This window comes from Enhydra lutris, unplaced genomic scaffold, assembly GCF_002288905.1.
Source record: "Enhydra lutris kenyoni isolate GAN:26980312 unplaced genomic scaffold, ASM228890v2 scaffoldscaffold28, whole genome shotgun sequence".
Classification (NCBI taxonomy): domain Eukaryota; kingdom Metazoa; phylum Chordata; class Mammalia; order Carnivora; family Mustelidae; genus Enhydra; species Enhydra lutris.
The window spans coordinates 2,136,827-2,153,886 of record NW_019154112.1 but is presented as its reverse complement, the minus strand read 5'-3'; the positions used below and the strand labels follow the sequence as shown (position 1 = coordinate 2,153,886).

Here is a 17,060-nt window from a genome sequence, read left to right as displayed (position 1 = left end):
AATTAAAAAAAGAAAACCAATAAAGAAAAAAATATAAAAAGGAAAAAAGAAAAAATATATATATATATATATATTAGATAAACTAGTTAAAAAACGTTAAAAAAGAAAAGGGTAAAAGTTAAAAAAAATTTAGCAGAAGAAGAAAAATAAATTGAAAAAAAAAAAGAAAAAAAATTAAATTAACTGCAAGGCTAAAGAATCATGGGGAGAAAGCCATGAGTTCCGTGCTTTGCTTTCTCCTCCTTTGGAATTACGCTGCTCTCCTTGGTATTGAAACTGTTCTCCTTGGTAGGTGAACTTGGTCCTGGCTGGGCTTCTTGTTGATCTTCTCGGGGAGGGGCCTGTTGTAGTGATTCTCAAGTGTCTTTGCCCCGGGCGGAGTTGCACCGCCCTTACCCGGGGCTGGGCTGAGTAATCCGCTCGGGTTTGCTTTCTGGAGCTTTTGTTCCCTGAGCGCTTTCCGTAGAGTTCCGGAGGGCAGGAATGAAGATGGTGGCCTCCTGGTCTCCGGCCTGGAGGAGCCGAGAGCCCGGGGCCCCCTCCTCAGTGCGCCCTCAGAGAACAGCGCCCATTTACTCCCGTCACCCTGCCTCCATCCGCGCTCCGAGCTGACCGAGCCTGCGACCGGTTCAAGGTAACCCCGAGCTTAGAGCTTATTCCTCGGCTCTGTCTCTGTAGCCGGCTTCCCCGTTCTAATACCTGTAAGCTCTGCGACACTCAGACACCCCCGATCCTTCTGTGATCCTGCGGGACCTGAGGCCACGCTGACCCCGCGTGGGCTTCACCCCGGTTAATCCTCTGGAGCGCTGTCCCTCAGTGGAACAGACTTTTAAATGTCCTGATTTTGTGCTCCGTTGCTCCGCCGCTTGCCGGGAGCCGGCCCCTCCCCCCGCGGTCTATCTTCCCGTCGCTTTGGATTCACTTCTCCGCCAGTCCTACCTTTCAGAAAGTGGTTGATTTTCTGTTTCTAGAGTTGCTGTTCTTCTTCTCTTCTATCTCCCGTTGGATTTGTAGGTGTTTGCAATCTTTAGATAAGCTATCTAGCTGATCTCCCGCTACCTGAAGTAGTCTCAGCCTGCTACTTCTCTGCCATCTTGACTCCTCCCCCCTGATCGGTTCATCTCTTGATGGACATCTAGGTTCTTTCCATAGTTTGGCTATTGGGGACATTGCTGCTATAAACATTCGGGTGCACGTGCTCCTTCAGATCACTACGTTTGTATCCTTAGGGTAAATACCCAGTAGTGCAATTGCTGGGTCGTAAGGTAGGTCTATTTTCAACTTTCTGAGGAACCTCCATGCTGTGTCCAGAGTGGTTGCACCAGCTTGCATTCCCATTAACAGTGTAGGAGGGTTCCCCTTTCTCCACATCCTCGCCAGCATCTGCCAGGCACTCCAGCCAGGGCTGCCACAATCTCATTACAGTAACCTGGGGAGGACTCTCCTGGGAGGATGATGTTGGGCCCTGAGCCATGGCAGGAACAGAGGGTCAAGTTCTGGTGGTTGAGGGCATGGGGGTCTTGTAGGCCACTAATTGACCCCTTGTCCCCTAAAAATAAAGGCCCCTCAGAAAAGCTGGGGGATCCAACACCAGGCTGGTTGATGGGCTTCCATGCTAAACTGTTCCTGCTGCTGAGACAGAGTGTGTGCATGCCAGGGGACAAAAAATTCAGAGCAGCAGTCATCAAAGAGCACACTGTGAGGAAACAGGTTTTCCAGGCTGAAGTCCCTCACTGGCTGATGGTAAAATGCTTGCTCATGCCTATTGAGCTGGGTGGGTATAGTGTCCCACAATGTGGTGGGCTGCCCAGGTGCTTCCCACCTGAAGGTGCTTTGAGCAGGCCTGAGAGGACATTGCTGGATACTATAGAGGCTTTGGGGTAGGTGCTGGGGGGCAGAACCAAATTTGGGGGGCTGTATGGGTATGGAAGCAGCCTGTGGTCAGTGGACAATGTGCTAATATCCAGGGGACACCCTGAGTGATGCAGGACAAGGCATGTGACATTGTTGTCAAAAACTTTTTGGGCAGCTGCTCTTGGGTGTCAGATGGGCCCTTGGGCAACCTCAGGCAGCTGAGGGGCGTATGGTAGTGGCAGGAGGGGATTCCAGGGGGAGAAGCTGGGTAAGGGGGTTACCCAGTACAGGAGAGGAAGCAGAGGGGAAGGAATTGGAGGATGCAAGAACCATAGCACTGAGTGAGGAGGGAGGAGGCTGACAGTGAGGGGTAGCTATCAGAGCCTTGAACATGGGGGTGGGGAATGCTCCAAGAAGCCTAGGGGTTGGGATTGCTCAGGGAAGACCACAGAATGGGTAGCTGAGCAGGGAGTAAAGTCCTGTCTCATCATATCCCAAGCTTGGTCCAGGTACTGGCTCCCATTGATCCTGAGGTGGATCATGCTGTGTCTTATTTTGGAGGTACTTATACCCTCAGTCAGGCTGGGGTAGGCTGTCTCCTCAGGGCCCTGGGGGATGGGAAGTGCCAGGGGAAAGTGAGGTTGGTGAGATCAGGTAAGGAGCTTCCTGTGTTCATGGCTGGTGGAAGGGCAGGCACATTGGCAGGCTGGTCAGGGAGCACATGGTGCTCTGATTAACATCAGATAAGTGTTAATTACAGGGAATTAACAGGACTAAGATCAGGAAGAACATAAGGAAAGCTTCCAAACATGGCATGGCTTCAACAATTCTTTGTCCTCTAACAAGGTCTCTTCAATAACAGGGGCTTTGGAGTGCACTTTGCCATTCAGAAAACCTCCATGGTGGCTGTGCAGGATGCTAGGAGAGGCAGGGCCTGGATAAGTGTCCTGAGGGCTGGGGTTCCTCACACTAGTGTGAAGGCAGAGTCAGTACTTGTCCTATTCAGTCAGATGGTAGTAGAAAGACCTGCCCCTTCTCTGCAGGGACATTGTCCCAGGGCACATCCTCCACCAACTGGGCTCTGGGGTAAGAGACAAATAGGCAGGATCACAGGGAGAGCTGTCTTTCTGGCAGGGATAGTGGTGGAGTGGGGATGCCATTTTTCTGGAATCTCACTGTAACTGTTCCAAAGCTCCTGGTGCCCAGGGCTTCACAATGAATACAGAGGCAAGTTGAGGGGGCTCTTGGAACTCAGCCAGGTCAGAGCTAATCTGGTTATCAGTGGGCAGAGAACGGCCATAAGGAGAGCTCCTTGTGTATGCCAGTTGTAATTTGGGGGCCTGTAGGCCCCATGTGATCCTCAACCCCAGGCTCTCTGGTGTCTGTGCCTCCCCTACAAGCCTGTCTTCCTGTCCTTCAGCCTCCACTTGTGCCTCTCAGATGACTACACTGGTCTGTTCAGGTTGTCTACATCTTCCTAAGTCAGTCTTGGTCAGTTGTGTGTTTCTAGGAATGTTCCCATTTCCTTTAGATATATAATTTGTTGGTATGCAATTATTCATAGTCTTTCATGATTCTACATATTCCTGTCCTATCCATTGTAATAACCCTCTTTTATTTCTTCTTTTTTTATTATATTAGTCATCGTACAGTACTATGTCTCTTTTTTTTCTTAGACTAGCTAACTTTTTGCCAGTTTGTGTTCATCATCTTCTAGAACCAGCTTTTAGTTACATTGATCCTTTCGATTGTTTTTCTGGTCTCTATTTCATTTACTTCTGCTCTCATTTTTATTATTTCTTTCCTTTTGTTAACTTTGGGCTTAATTTGTTCCTCTTTTTCTAGTTCATTGAAGTGTAAAGTTAGATTGTTTATTTGAGACCTTCCTAAATTTTTGTTGCTCTCAACTTCCTGTCTGAACTGCTTTTACTGCAACCCACAAAATTTGATATATTGTATTTTCATTTTCACTTGTTTGAGACCATTATTTATTTCCCTTTTGATTTCCTTTTGACCTATTGATTGTGTTACCAAACTCAGAGTAGTTGAGCACCCAATGCCCAGTAAGCCAATGTCTGAGACATGGGTTTTGAGGTAAAGAAAGCTTCATTATCACAAGGAAAGCCCAGGGAGAAGGCTATCATTCCCAAAGCTGCATTGCCCTCTGGAGGAAAAGGGACAGCCACTACTTGTTTGGGGAAGGAGGTGAATGTATGAGAGGAGGATGAGGGGTTTCTGGAAACCTTGAGACAGTGGGCCTTGAAAGAATCTGGAGCTCTATATTCCTCTGGAAAATAAGGCACCCCATTCAGGACCTGGAATGATGAGGTATGTCAGATAATTTTGAGACAATGTTTCTTTCCACTCCCCATTAGGTTCTTATAATCAGTGGGTAAACAGGGAGTAGGGGTAAAAAGCAAAGTAAATGATTGATCATGCATGAGGTTAAGTGTTGTGAAAACATCCTTAGTAGAGAATAAAACATGATGTGCATCTAAGGTAATAATGCAACTAATACAATATAGTTCTGCATATGCTTTCAAGACTAGTCCAAAAACCAGGTGTCTGGCTTCAGTTGTTTAAAACTTTGTCATCTCTTTCCCACATATTTTTAGGTCTACTCAATTTCCTCTTGTTCATTTTTACTTTCATACCAACGTGGTCAGAGAAGTTGGCTGATATGGTTTCAATCTTCTTAATTTTGTGAAGATTTCTGTGTTCCATCAGGGGATCTATCCTGCAGAACATTCAAGGTACACATGAGAAGAATATGCATTCCTCTGCAGGTGGACAGAATGTTCTGTAAATGTCTGTCATTTTTTTCTGAAGTGTGGTTACTTTCTGTTTCCTTGCTGATGCTGCATCTGGATGATAATTCCACAGTGGACCGTTGGGTATTGAGGTCCTCTGCTATTATTGGATTATTGTCTATCTCTCCCTTAAGATCTGTATTTGTTTAATGTATTTCAATACTCAGGTATTGAGGGCACATCTATTTACAACTGTTATATCTTCTTTTTGGCTTGAAGTCTATCTTGTCTGACATACACATGTCTATACCTTCTTTATTTTTGGTACCATTCACTTGGGTTATCCACATCCGTTCCTTCACTATAAACCTACGTTTGTCCTTAGCACTAAAATGACCCTTCTGAAAGCATCACATACTTGGGTCTATGTTTTTAATTTATCAAGGCACTCTCTGTCTTTTGATTGGTAAAATCAACCCACTTATGTTTAAGTGATTATTGATACGTAAGGACTTAACTATTGTCATTTTATTTTTTTTTCTGGTTGTTTTGTATCTTTATTATTTCTTCTTCTTTGTGTTTCTATCTACTTTTATCACTTGCTGGTTTTCCATGATGATTCCCTCAGTTTGCCCCTTTTTAAGGTTCTCTCTGCTCTAGATATTGTTTTGTCTTACCCCGAGGTTTTTATAAACTGTCTCATAGATTAAATGGTGCTTTTCCTGCTGTTGGCAACTTTTCTTCATTTGCCTACATAGCTGTTCTCATTTTCCTCCTCCCCTTTTACATTTTTTGCTGTCACAAACTCTTTTCCTGGTATAGGTTTGTTACCAACTCTAGTAGCTCTAGTTATTTGTAATAACTTTAGCCATTGCTGTTATCATTAAGTGTTTAATGCCCTATTCTAAAATAAGGTTACAGTTTCTGACTCTGTCTGCCAGCTTACTCAGAGTCTCTGTACCTTCATCTTTTCATTACAGTATTAAAGTTCTGCTCAATATGTCTTGGAGGCAGGACTAGTGGTGGGGAATTCCCTCAAGTTTTCTTTCTCTGGGAAAGTCTTTATTTCTCCTTGATATCTGAAATATAAATCCTGGATACAGATTTCTTGTCTGGCAATATTTATTTGTTAATGCTATGAGTATGTCATTCCACTCTCTCCAGGTTTACAGAGTTTCTGCTGAGAAACCTGCTGATGATCTCTCCTATGGGGGCTCAGTTTTTTTTTTTTTTCTTAGTTTTTGTTTTATTTAGGGGTCCTAAATTTAAACTCAGAGCAGTATGTCTCGACAAAGAATAAGGCAAACTTTGCCAAGAGGCGTGTAAACTCTCACTGGACTTTGAGTTTATAGTTTCCAGGCAACTTCTTTCCAAGATTCTGTTTAAGGACTCTTCCAATGCAGTATGTTGCTTGAAATGGAAGATTTCCAAGTCTCTATCTAGTCCGTGGAGCTTGTTTCCAACTTTTCAGTGTCTCGCAGCCTCTAAAGGCTCAGCTACGTAAAAGTATTTTTAAGCTGGACCATTTAAACTAATCCTGTTTGAAGCACACTGCCTCCTCTTTGTCATGGAGAAGTGTAGGCTGCTCGTCAGGCCAGTGAATGCATGTCCTACGGTACTTGGGAAGTTCTGTCTGGTTGGGCACTGTAGCCGCACTGGTAATGAAATTAAAACAGGAGGTGATAAGTCAATGGAGAGAACCCTTGGGGGACTTAACATTCAGTTCCTATCATCACCGGATCTTTTTAACTTCTCCTGGAAATAAACTAATTGCCTCAGCGTTTTCTCTCTTGAAGATTGTAGAAGGTTGCAGAAACGACTGTCGGTTCTCCTTTAGTGCCAAAGAGTCTCCAGGAGACATTTCATTAGTAAATACCTTGAGGACTTAACAGCTCCTCAAGACCATGACCAACATTTCTACCTCTAGTCTATTCTCTGGGGGCTCAGTTTTACGTTACTTTCTTTTATACTTTCAAGATTCCTTCTTTATCTTTGAAATTTGACAGTGTCATCGGAAAGTGTCTTGGAGATGATATTTTTGTATTGAGATAATATGGTTATCTATTAACTTCACAGACTTCTATGTCCAGTTCTTTCCCCAGGATTGGGAAGTTCTCAGACAACACTTTTGTAATAAAAGCTCTGCCCCTTTCTCCTTCTCTTCTCCTTTTGATATACCCACTATTCTTTTTTTTTAATTTATTTTTTATTTATTTTCAGCATAACAGTATTCATTATTTTTGCACCACACCCAGTGCTCCATGCAATCTGTGCCCTCTCTAATACCCACCACCTGGTTCCCCCAACCTCCCACCCGCCCCCTGCCACTTCAAACCCCTAAGATTGTTTTTCAGAGTCCATAGTCTGTCATGGTTCACCTCCCCTTCCAATTTCCCCCAACTCCCTTCTCCTCTCTAACTCCCGATGTCCTACATGCTATTTGTTATGCTCCACAAATAAGTGAAACCAATGATAATTGACTCTCTCTGCTTGACTTATTTCATTCAGCATAATCTCTTCCAGTCCCGTCCATGTTGCTACAAAAGTTGGGTATTCATCCTTTCTGATGGAGGCATAATACTCCATAGTGTATATGGACAACATCTTCCTTATCCATTCATCCGTTGAAGGGCATCTTGGTTCTTTCCTCAGTTTGGCGACCGTGGCCATTGCTGCTATAAACATTGGGGTACAGATCGCCCTTCTTTTCACTACATCTGTATCTTTGGGGTAAATACCCAGTAGTGCAATTGCAGGGTCATAGGGAAGTTCTATTTTTAATTTCTTGAGGAATCTCCACACTGTTCTCCAAGGAGGCTGCGCCAACTTGCATTCCCACCAACAGTGTAAGAGGGTTCCCCTTTCTCCACATCCCCTCCAACACATGTTGTTTCCTGTCTTGCTAATTTTGGCCATTCTAACTGGTGTAAGGTGGTATCTCAATGTGGTTTTAATTTGAATCTCCCTGATGGCTAATGATGATGAACATTTTTTCATGTGTCTGATAGCCATTTGTATGTCTTCATTGGAGAAGTGTCTGTTCATATCTTCTGCCCATTTCTTGATATAATTATCTGTTTTGTGTGTGTTGAGTTTCAGAAGTTCTTTATAGATCCTGGATATCAACCGTTTGTCTGTACTGTCACTTGCAAATATCTTCTCCCATTCCGTGGGTTGCCTCTTTGTTTTCTTTACTGTTTCCTTTGCTGTGCAGAAGCTTTCGATTTTGATGAAGTCCCAAAAGTTTATTTTGGCTTTTGTTTCCTTTGCCTTTGGAGACATATCTTGAAAGAAGTTGCTACCCAGATATGGACCCTCAACTCTATGGTCAAATAATCTTTGACAAAACAGGAAAAAATATACAATGGAAAAAAGACAGTCTCTTCAATAAATCGTGCTGGGAAAACTGGGCAGCTATATGTAGAAGAATGAAACTCGACCATTCTCTTACATGGTACACAAAGATAAACTCAAAATGGATAAAAGACCTCAACATGAAACAGGAATCGATCAGAATCCTAGAGGAGAACATAGGCAGTAATCTCTTTGATATCAGCCACAGCAACTTCTTTCAAGATGTTTCCTCTCTTTTTTATAGGGTGCAGCAGGATTCAACAATAAGTCAAAACGTGGATTTCAAATAAATTTTGATAAAAAATAGTATTCCTTCAAAGAACAATACACTATGTCCAACCATTCTTGATTACCAAAAGAAAATACTAATAAATTTCATACACAGAATTTTTCTGAAATGAATCCCAAATCAATTGCATCCCAAAATAAAGAAATTTTCACATGGAAAGAAAAACATGCAAAATTCTTATTCCATCTGCTTTCAATTTGGTTTAAAGGTCAAAAATTATACTATGTATGAAAATATTTTAGGGAATAAAGTATACATTATTCCATGAATGTAAGAAATCATTATTACATCCAATGAATTCCAGGAAAGAGAGATATGGGAAATAACAGAAAGGGGAGATGCAATAAGGACCGGGATGTTAGGTGAGCTCTACGGTAAAAGTGGCCAGACGTTCTCAGAAAGCACATCACTGGACCAGTAACAACTTATACCATGACATTCCCACCCAAGCTCTGCCCAGTCCTCTACCCAACACTTTGTGATCAGTACCTCCAGGAACTGGAGAGAAAAGACTCTCCCATGATGGTGTTATGTGGAGGGATCACAATCCTGAATTTAACGACCCCCATTTCTTTATATAGTTTCTCTAAAATATTCCAGAGTATTCAGGTTGACTGAGAACCAGTTGCATTGAAAACTAAAGGCTAAAAAGGTGATGGGTAGATCAACCCAAGATGCACAACAGACTCCAGTGACCACCATCATTCCAGGTTTCAAAGCACCGTGTGCGAAACAATAGCCCAAATGGGGAAAGCCCATGGAACAAGTTCTGCCTCCCACCAGTTTCCACTTCTGCACCAGGGATGGGTTCTCATGTCTCTGCATGAAACAGAGAGGGGACACTATGGCTTAGGGGGCAAGAGACCCAAGGATATCCGGACAGTCACTTACCGGGAAGGTAAACAGATTTCCTCCAGTCTGAAAGGCAACACAGGAAAACAGGTGAGCTGAGAACCAGAATGTGTCCTACAAATGTGACACAGAAACTTCTCGGAAAAGGACACAACGTACCAAGATTGGCCTGGAGTTCATCTGAAAAAAAAAGTGAAAAATACACATAAACTCCCATCACTAAGAGCAGCAAAGACTGTACCTGTAAAACCCACAAGAGCACTTATATGTCTCCATGAAGATCTAACTCCAGACACCTTGAGCGTCCACAGCCCCACCTGTCCTCTCTGGTCCTCCTCAGGCCCCTGATCCTGGCCAAGGGCCTACTGTCCGCTTCTCCTCCACCCCAGCTTCCACACTTGTCTGCCTTGACCCTGCCCTGCCTTACCTCTGGCCTTCAGTGCCTCTTCCTTTATCTGCTGGTTCTCCTCCTTGTCTCTGTGCAGATTCTCCCATTCCTGCATCTCCTGGAGCTTTGCAGTATGTTCTCTCATGATGTAGAAGACAGCCCCAAGGAGTAGGAGCATCAGCACAGTCAGGATCACCATGAAAGCCAGCTTCCAGGGAGAACTCCGAGGGAAGAAGGGTTCTGTGCCCAGTCAGACACCCCATCAGGGCACTGCTCAGGACAGCGCAGCCCAGCATACAGAGGGACCCCCAAACAGACTATCCCACACTTCTAGGAGTGGGAACTAGTACTGACCTGGAATGAAAATAGCCACTGCCTTCTCCTGGCCCAGGATGGGGTTGAGTACTGAGCAGGTCATATTCCCTGAAGAGCTGTTCCTCACTACAAGAGTGGCCTCTGGCGAACAGCCCTTCAGCATCTTGGGCTTGGGTCTCAGAGAACATCAGGAACTTCTCTCCACTTAGAGCTCTCCATTGCACTTGGGGTTTTGGAAACTACCCCAAGGCCATGCACAAAACTCGGACCCCATCCTCCTCTGGCCCTGTGATGTGCACTTGAGGGGCAGAACCCACACCTAAAGAGAGAAGCTGTAGAGCACAAGGAGGCCACCCAGAGCCCAGGGATTCCAGCAGAACCTTCCTGTACACAACTCCATGTGCAGCACTGAAGTGTGGGGCTCCTTGGGGGGAGTGGTCCCTACAAGGATTAATGTAAGGGGTCCTGCCATGGAGAACAGAAGGAAGGAACATGGGGACCTGTGGCAGGCCCAGAGAGCAGGCTCTACTCTGCAGCCATGAGGGTGGGAATTCCACCACCCAGAGGGACAGAAGGAGGAATTTGGTTCCAGGATCCATCCTTTGCTCTTCTCAACTCACACACACTCCAGGGCATCTGCAGGCACACCCACTGCCACTCGATCATCACTTCCACCAACCTACATACCTCCTGAGCTTGCTCCCTAATATCCACATCTCTGGATTAGCTGTGCCAGGATTCCTCACAGATGCTTCAGACACAAATCCTGAGCTAATTCATGTTTGGCCCCATCTCTGAGGATAAGGATGAAAATACCCCGAATCTTTCATTCTTCTTTACATCCAGCCAGCCCTCTGCCACCTAATGTTAATGCCTTCACACTCTGCTTCTGGGCTCCATCCTGTGACTTGACTCAGCCCCTGAGAGTTCAGGGAATGTGACTCTAGCAGAGGTTGGAAACAGCTTCTGCCATTGTCTTGTCCTCTGCCACAGGACAGACATCTTCAGGCTAGCGCAGCCTTTCCAGCTAAAGCTGTCCTAGATCAACCAATAGCCACCTGGACAACACCAGCTGAGCAAACCCAGCCAAGGTCCACTGTCAGGACAAAATATATTAAAAGTAAGAGTCTTATTGCCTCTGTTGAAAATAGGGAAAGAGAGCCCCTTCCCATCCTTTTCTTATAGCATTTACTTGAGGAAACTTGTGGTTCTGGGTGTTTTCTCTCCTCTTTGAAATGTATATAAGTACTTTAAAAATGAAAAAAATAGGCCTTTTGCCAGCTCCGTAATCTAAGAATGTGTTTCTCAAGGACCTGGGAACCCTCTCTTTGAGCTGCTCACACCAAGGAAGAAAGCACCCCTCTCTCCCCCTTCTCTGACAGGGTAGGAGCCTAACCACAGTGGGCACTATGATCCATGTGTAAAATCACAGCCTGTCATCTTGATCAGAGAATTGGTTAAAAACAACAACAACAACAACACTACTTTAACTTTTATTTGTCTGGGAAACTCTGCATCTCTCCTTATATTCCGAATGATCCCCTTGCTGGTTTCATGGCTGAGATTTTTTTTTTTTTCCTTTTAGCACATTGAATATATCACACCACTCCATTCTGGCCCCAGAGTTTCTGTTGAAAATTCCACTGAGTATATGTGAAAGTGTTGATTCACTATATTGCACACCTGAAATGAATATAACACTCTATGTTAAGTACACTGGAATTATTTTTTTTTATTTTTATGGTAGGAGAATTTGATTTTCCTTGGAATAAAGCCAATTAGCTAACTTACATGCTCACCCAATTTCCAAGCAAATATAAGGTGCACCATGTACGACAAATGGTGCTGACAAGTCCACCTACTTGAGGGCTCATAACTGTTGATCCTGAGAACATGTATGGAATGAGTTCTGTCTGCATATGGAAAAGATGAGATTTCTTCTGTCTTTGCATTTCTTGATAGAATCTATGTGATGCACAGTGCATTGTAGTTAATGATAATTTAATAATAAAAAGGATCTTTTTTCCTACTATCTTAGAGACAAGATTCTGGGTTGGAAGATTATGTTTTTAATTATATTTCCCCTACGGACTGAAGATTTATGAGTAAGACCTGTTAAGATTAGCCAAACACAGCCCAGCTGAGCTGAACTCCCTGAATGCCAGATTTTAAAAATGCTTGTTCTTATAGGCCACTGAGATTTCTATGTCTGTTTTACACAACTTATGGCAGCACTCTGCAGCTTACACATAAAATCAATATTTCTACCACTAAACAACCAATTAAAAAAAAAAAAAAACCTGTGAGTACCTGAAGTCCCTTGTCCCCAAATCTCCTCACTCAGCTGGGTCTACATCGAAACCTCTCTGATGCTGGAGTGCTCTTTTCCCTCCACACTGCCTCTAATTGAAAGCAGGGGGCCATCCTCTCCACCCCATAACTACATCCAGGCCTCCAGTCTTGTTCACCTTCCATACAACTTCCATTACAGCTGCCAAAACAAACCTGCCCTCACACACCTCGCTCTACTGCTCTGTTTAAAATTCCCTCAACCCTGCATCTAAACGGCATAAGAATACACTAAGCCTTTGATGGTCTGGTATTACCACCCCCACTACCCCACAAACGAAACTCCTATTCACTTCCTCCCCAATCCCACCATCTGCACTTGTCAGGGAGTACACAGTCCAGGCCTAGGACAATTTGGTTGATTGCTCAGAACCACAATCACCACGCTGTGTATGCCCCACAGAGATCCATCAACCAGAAGGCCATTTCAGAACACTGTCTGCTTCACTCAAATATCTGCTCAAGTGTGCGTTACCCATGGGCTTCTCCTGATAAATCCCGTCTCTGTGCACCCGGACCTGGAACACCTCCATATTCCAGAAAGTCACTTCGCACCGCCGTCCTATTCACCTCTACACCAGACTCACCAGCCACACTCCTCCCTCAGGTGTCTCACATGCTGTTCTTCTGCTTGGAACTCTCACCCCTAAAGTATTTATTTGACTAAATCTCTACTCACCAACATCAAATATTGTCTATAACCTATTTGATTATTTATTGTCTGTATAATATTAACTCTACATGGCAGGGACCTTTATTTGTTACACCGAGATACCCAGGTGCAGAGAACATAGCTCTCATGTACCAGGAGTTCTATATATTTAAACTGAATAAATGAAGAGTGAAAGACCCACTTTCCCTCTTGTATAAATTGAGGGCTATTAACTTAGACCCTGAGGTGGATCCAAATTCCAATACTGCAGGTCTCTAAATATACATCAGCAACCCACCTGCCACCTTCAGTTCCAAACTGGCCTCTTCATAGAAGATTCCCATTCAGAAGAAACAGGTATACAGCCCATTGTCAAAAGCCTGGACATTGTGGGTGCTCACTACAGCCTCCCCCTGGGTGAAGAAATCCTTCACCAGTGAGGTTCGCCCTCTGTACTGAGGCAACTGCTATTCTCTCTGCTCCCGCTAGTTTTGATAGATGAACACTGCTTCTGAGAACTTGGAGCAGAACCACCGCAGCTCCATATTCTCCACATCCATAACCGGGGACACACAACATGGCAGCGTGATGTCCCCACCCAGCACTGCCACAATGGGTTCCAAGGGGCCAATCACCATAAACTCCTCTGTGCACACAGACATAGGAGTGAGGAAGCTGGAGAGATGCAGGACAGGGAAGGAAACACACTGTCAGGAGGGAGGCCCTAACTGAGGGACTCAGCTGTGACAACTCCTAATGGAACAATTTTATCCTACAACTTTAAAACATGCAAATGGTGTCAAAGAGTCTCCTCAGAAGCCTGTGCTCCTCACTCCAGACCCTTCCATGAAGGACGCTCTGACTCAGCCGTTCTAAACTTCCACAGGCATCACAATCACCAGGAAGGCCTGTGAAACACAGACTGCTGGGCTCTACCCACAGGCTTCCTGGTTCAGGATGTCTGGAGTGGGTCCAAGAATGTGCATTTTAAGGAGGTGGTGAGAAGCTGATACTGATGTCCCAGGGATCACACTCTTGAAAACCACAGCTCTAACCTGCCTCCTCCTAGGACAGGACTGAACACTCACCAAAGAGCACTACTATGGCCTACTGGTAACATCCTACTCATTGCACCACACCTGAAACTTTCCTCCACTTGCTCCTAAATTTATCATTTCGGCCTATGTCTTTGTTCTCTGCTGAATTATATGTGTGCTAGAAACTAGACCTCACAGCTACTTCCATTAAAACCTGCCTTCACGGGACGCCTGGGTGGCTCAGTGGGTTAAGCCGCTGCCTTTGGCTCAGGTCATGATCCCAGCGTCCTGGGATCGAGTCCCACATCGGGCTCCTTGCTCAGCAGGGAGCCTGCTTCTCCCTCTGCCTCTGCCTGCCACTCTATCTGCTTGTGCTCACTCTCGCGCTCTCTCTCTCTCTCTGACAAATAAATAAATAAAATCTTTAAAAAAAAAAAAAACCTGCCTTCACTCCACTGCTCACAGGACCCAAATTACTACCTGTTCCCAAAGAGGGTTCATCCCACTGCCCCCAGCCTCTTGTAGGCCTTCGTCTTCTGACACCTGGTAGATATGTCACAGCAGGACACTTCGGCAGGACAAACCCCACCAGACATCTAAACACCGACTTCTCAGCTCCTGTGCTACTCAAATTTGGCTGAGTCACTATCTGTCTCACCTGGGGGATGACAATTACTAGTCTCCCTGTGACATCCTCTCTCCAGTCAATGTCTGCGAACCTTTAAACCTGGAACCAAAACCATGTCCCTCCTCTACCAAAGCCTTTCAATGATTCTGCAGTTGCCCAAGTGATCCTGAGCCCATTAAGGAAGACCCTCCCTGCTCTCTGATCCCCAACTCCTGCTTCTCTCCCCCTCATTCACTCTGCTCTGGCCAACACTCACCTCCTCTGCTCCTTGAACACACAGGCACACCTCCAGCTTTGTCTGGCTGCTCCTCACTGTGGAGAACCCCTATCCATGGGATCCAGACCGGCTCCTCCCACCTCCTCCATGTATTTGTTCCCATCTCACTGCATACAGTGACCACCTTATGGAGCACTGCTGCCTTCCCACATGCCATCCTGCAGCCCTGACTGCCCCACCTGCTCTATGTCCTTGTCCCATGCTCTCCACTCCTCTAACCGACATAGACTGTATGGGGTTGTGGTATTTAGTACTCACTGTCCCTGCCAGAATGTAAGCTCTGTAAAGATAGAGACTGGCTGCTTTGTACACAGAGTAGCACCTAACATGTACTCAGTACCCTATAAATATTTGTGAAATATAAGTACCAGTAAAGCTAGGAAACTAAAAGCCAATAAAGCCAGGAAACAAAATATAAAGAGACAATTATTTTCATACTTTTCATAGTGAAATTAACATTTTTTACTTTAGAGACATAAACTCATTAGAGAACTCTCATGGTCCCCTGCCCTTATTTTGCAGTTCTGGGATTCTTCCTATGTGTTTAATTTCAAATAGCAGTTGGGGCATCTCCAGAATCTGTGTAGAGCCAGGGCCTCCACCAATAGCCATCTGTCCTGATGGAGACAGCAGCAGAGATCCGGGGCCTCTCACCCACCCCAGGGAGACACAGGGAGGGGGACGGGACACACTCACCTGCAGAGCCCCCAGCAGGCAGCTGGAAGAGGAGAAGCAGGTAGGAGAGATGGGAGAGCAAAAAGCCTCTGCAGCAATCCTCCATTTCCTCAGACCTGGGGAGACACAGGGCAGGAGGCAGGTGACACATCCAGAGGGGAAGCAGGGCCAGCCCAGAGCTCTGGGCCTCAGAGCAGACAGGAGGGCTCAGGGCTGGCAACAGACCCCAGCAAGATCACAGCCTTTCCTACTGCTCACTATGCTGATGAATGGGGGCCCCACAATCCTGATGTCAAGAAAGCCCACCCAGCCCTTTGGAAACTTTCCCAGCCTGATCTGCCCACAGGACCAGACCCTTCCCGCCTCAGCACAGAGGCCTCCTCCATGTCTGCATAAGTCACAGGCCACCACAGAGGTCCAGGGACACAAGGTGTAGACTCAGGGCCCTCCCCGTGAAGGACACACCAGCTCCTGTGTGCTGTTCTGTTGCCCCCTAATTATGACCAGGGAATGACTGAGAAGCATGACAGTCAGACTGCATCCTCCTCAAGGACACTGTGGCTCCTACCATAGGCACGTTGTTCTGGGGTCCTTTGATAGGTGAGTTCACCCTGATTTCAGCTCCTGCCTCCTGCAGCCCTTTTCTGCTCAAGACCAAGGACGTGGACTTGCTCATAGCTGAAGCCAGACAATTGCCCATGAACCTTTAATCCTCATCTTCTCTATCTTTGAGGAATTTCTGCCTCAGGATAAAGGATCCCAGCAGAACAGTGGGAAGCACAAGATAAAATGAGACCTGGTCAAAAAGAAGGGCTTCAAACCACTCACCCTGAGAGGGGAGGGGGTCAGCCAGTGGTCCTGGGAAGAACAGATTCTGAGGCTGACTGGTAAGGTCTCCTCCATACTAAGCCACCTGCTGTGGGAATCACCTGAGGCAAGTTTCTTGATCTGCTCTGCCCCAGGTCCTATCTGCAATATGGAGAGAGTAATAAGATCTCATCCCACTGTCTAAGAAGTATCCTATGAATTTATTTATGGAGAGTCAGTGCACATTAGAACAGTGCCTGTTCCTAGGAAAGCTACAGAAACGTCATTAAGTAAATGAGTAAAGTGGAGTCCCCACTGTAGTCGTCCTGGGTCATCTCAGAGCCTCATTATTATTTGCACCAGTCTCTCAGCACCCCCAGGATCTCGGTGACCTCCTCCCAAGCATCTGCTCCCCACTTTCCTCTTCTTGTCAACCAAGTAACTTCAGAGCCCACTCACCTGCTTGAAAACCTGGGGCTTCTGGAGCGTCTCTAACTCAGTACTGTGAGACCTCAGCCAGCCCCAAATCTGCTCTCAGAGATTGCACATGCGGTTCAGTGCTCAAGCCCCAAACCCTGCTTCCAGATCCAACATTGAGGCTCCTCTTGTCTGAGAGGCAGGTGGTTCCAGGAGAGGGGAGAAGCACAGCCTGGCACAGGTTGCAGAGGTCTCAGCTGAAACAGGAACCTGGGGCACTCAGCACTCCCAGACAGAAGAATCCTGTGCTGACTCCTTCCACCATTTGAAAATGAAAGCTTACAAAATGCAGCCCTAGCAGACTCTGCCCTGCCCTCTGGACGGTGCACCCTAGTTATCAGGAAGGAAACAGCATG

At 45.7% G+C, this 17,060-nt stretch overlaps 2 pseudogenes; both read right to left on the bottom strand.

Annotated features, from left to right (window-relative positions):
- LOC111152436 overlaps window positions 1-5,571 on the bottom strand; it is an 11,300-nt pseudogene extending 5,729 nt beyond the window's left edge.
- Window positions 5,572-9,130: 3,559 nt separating this feature from the next.
- On the bottom strand, window positions 9,131-15,526 carry LOC111152278 (annotated as a pseudogene).
- Between the last annotated feature and the right edge of the window lie 1,534 nt (window positions 15,527-17,060).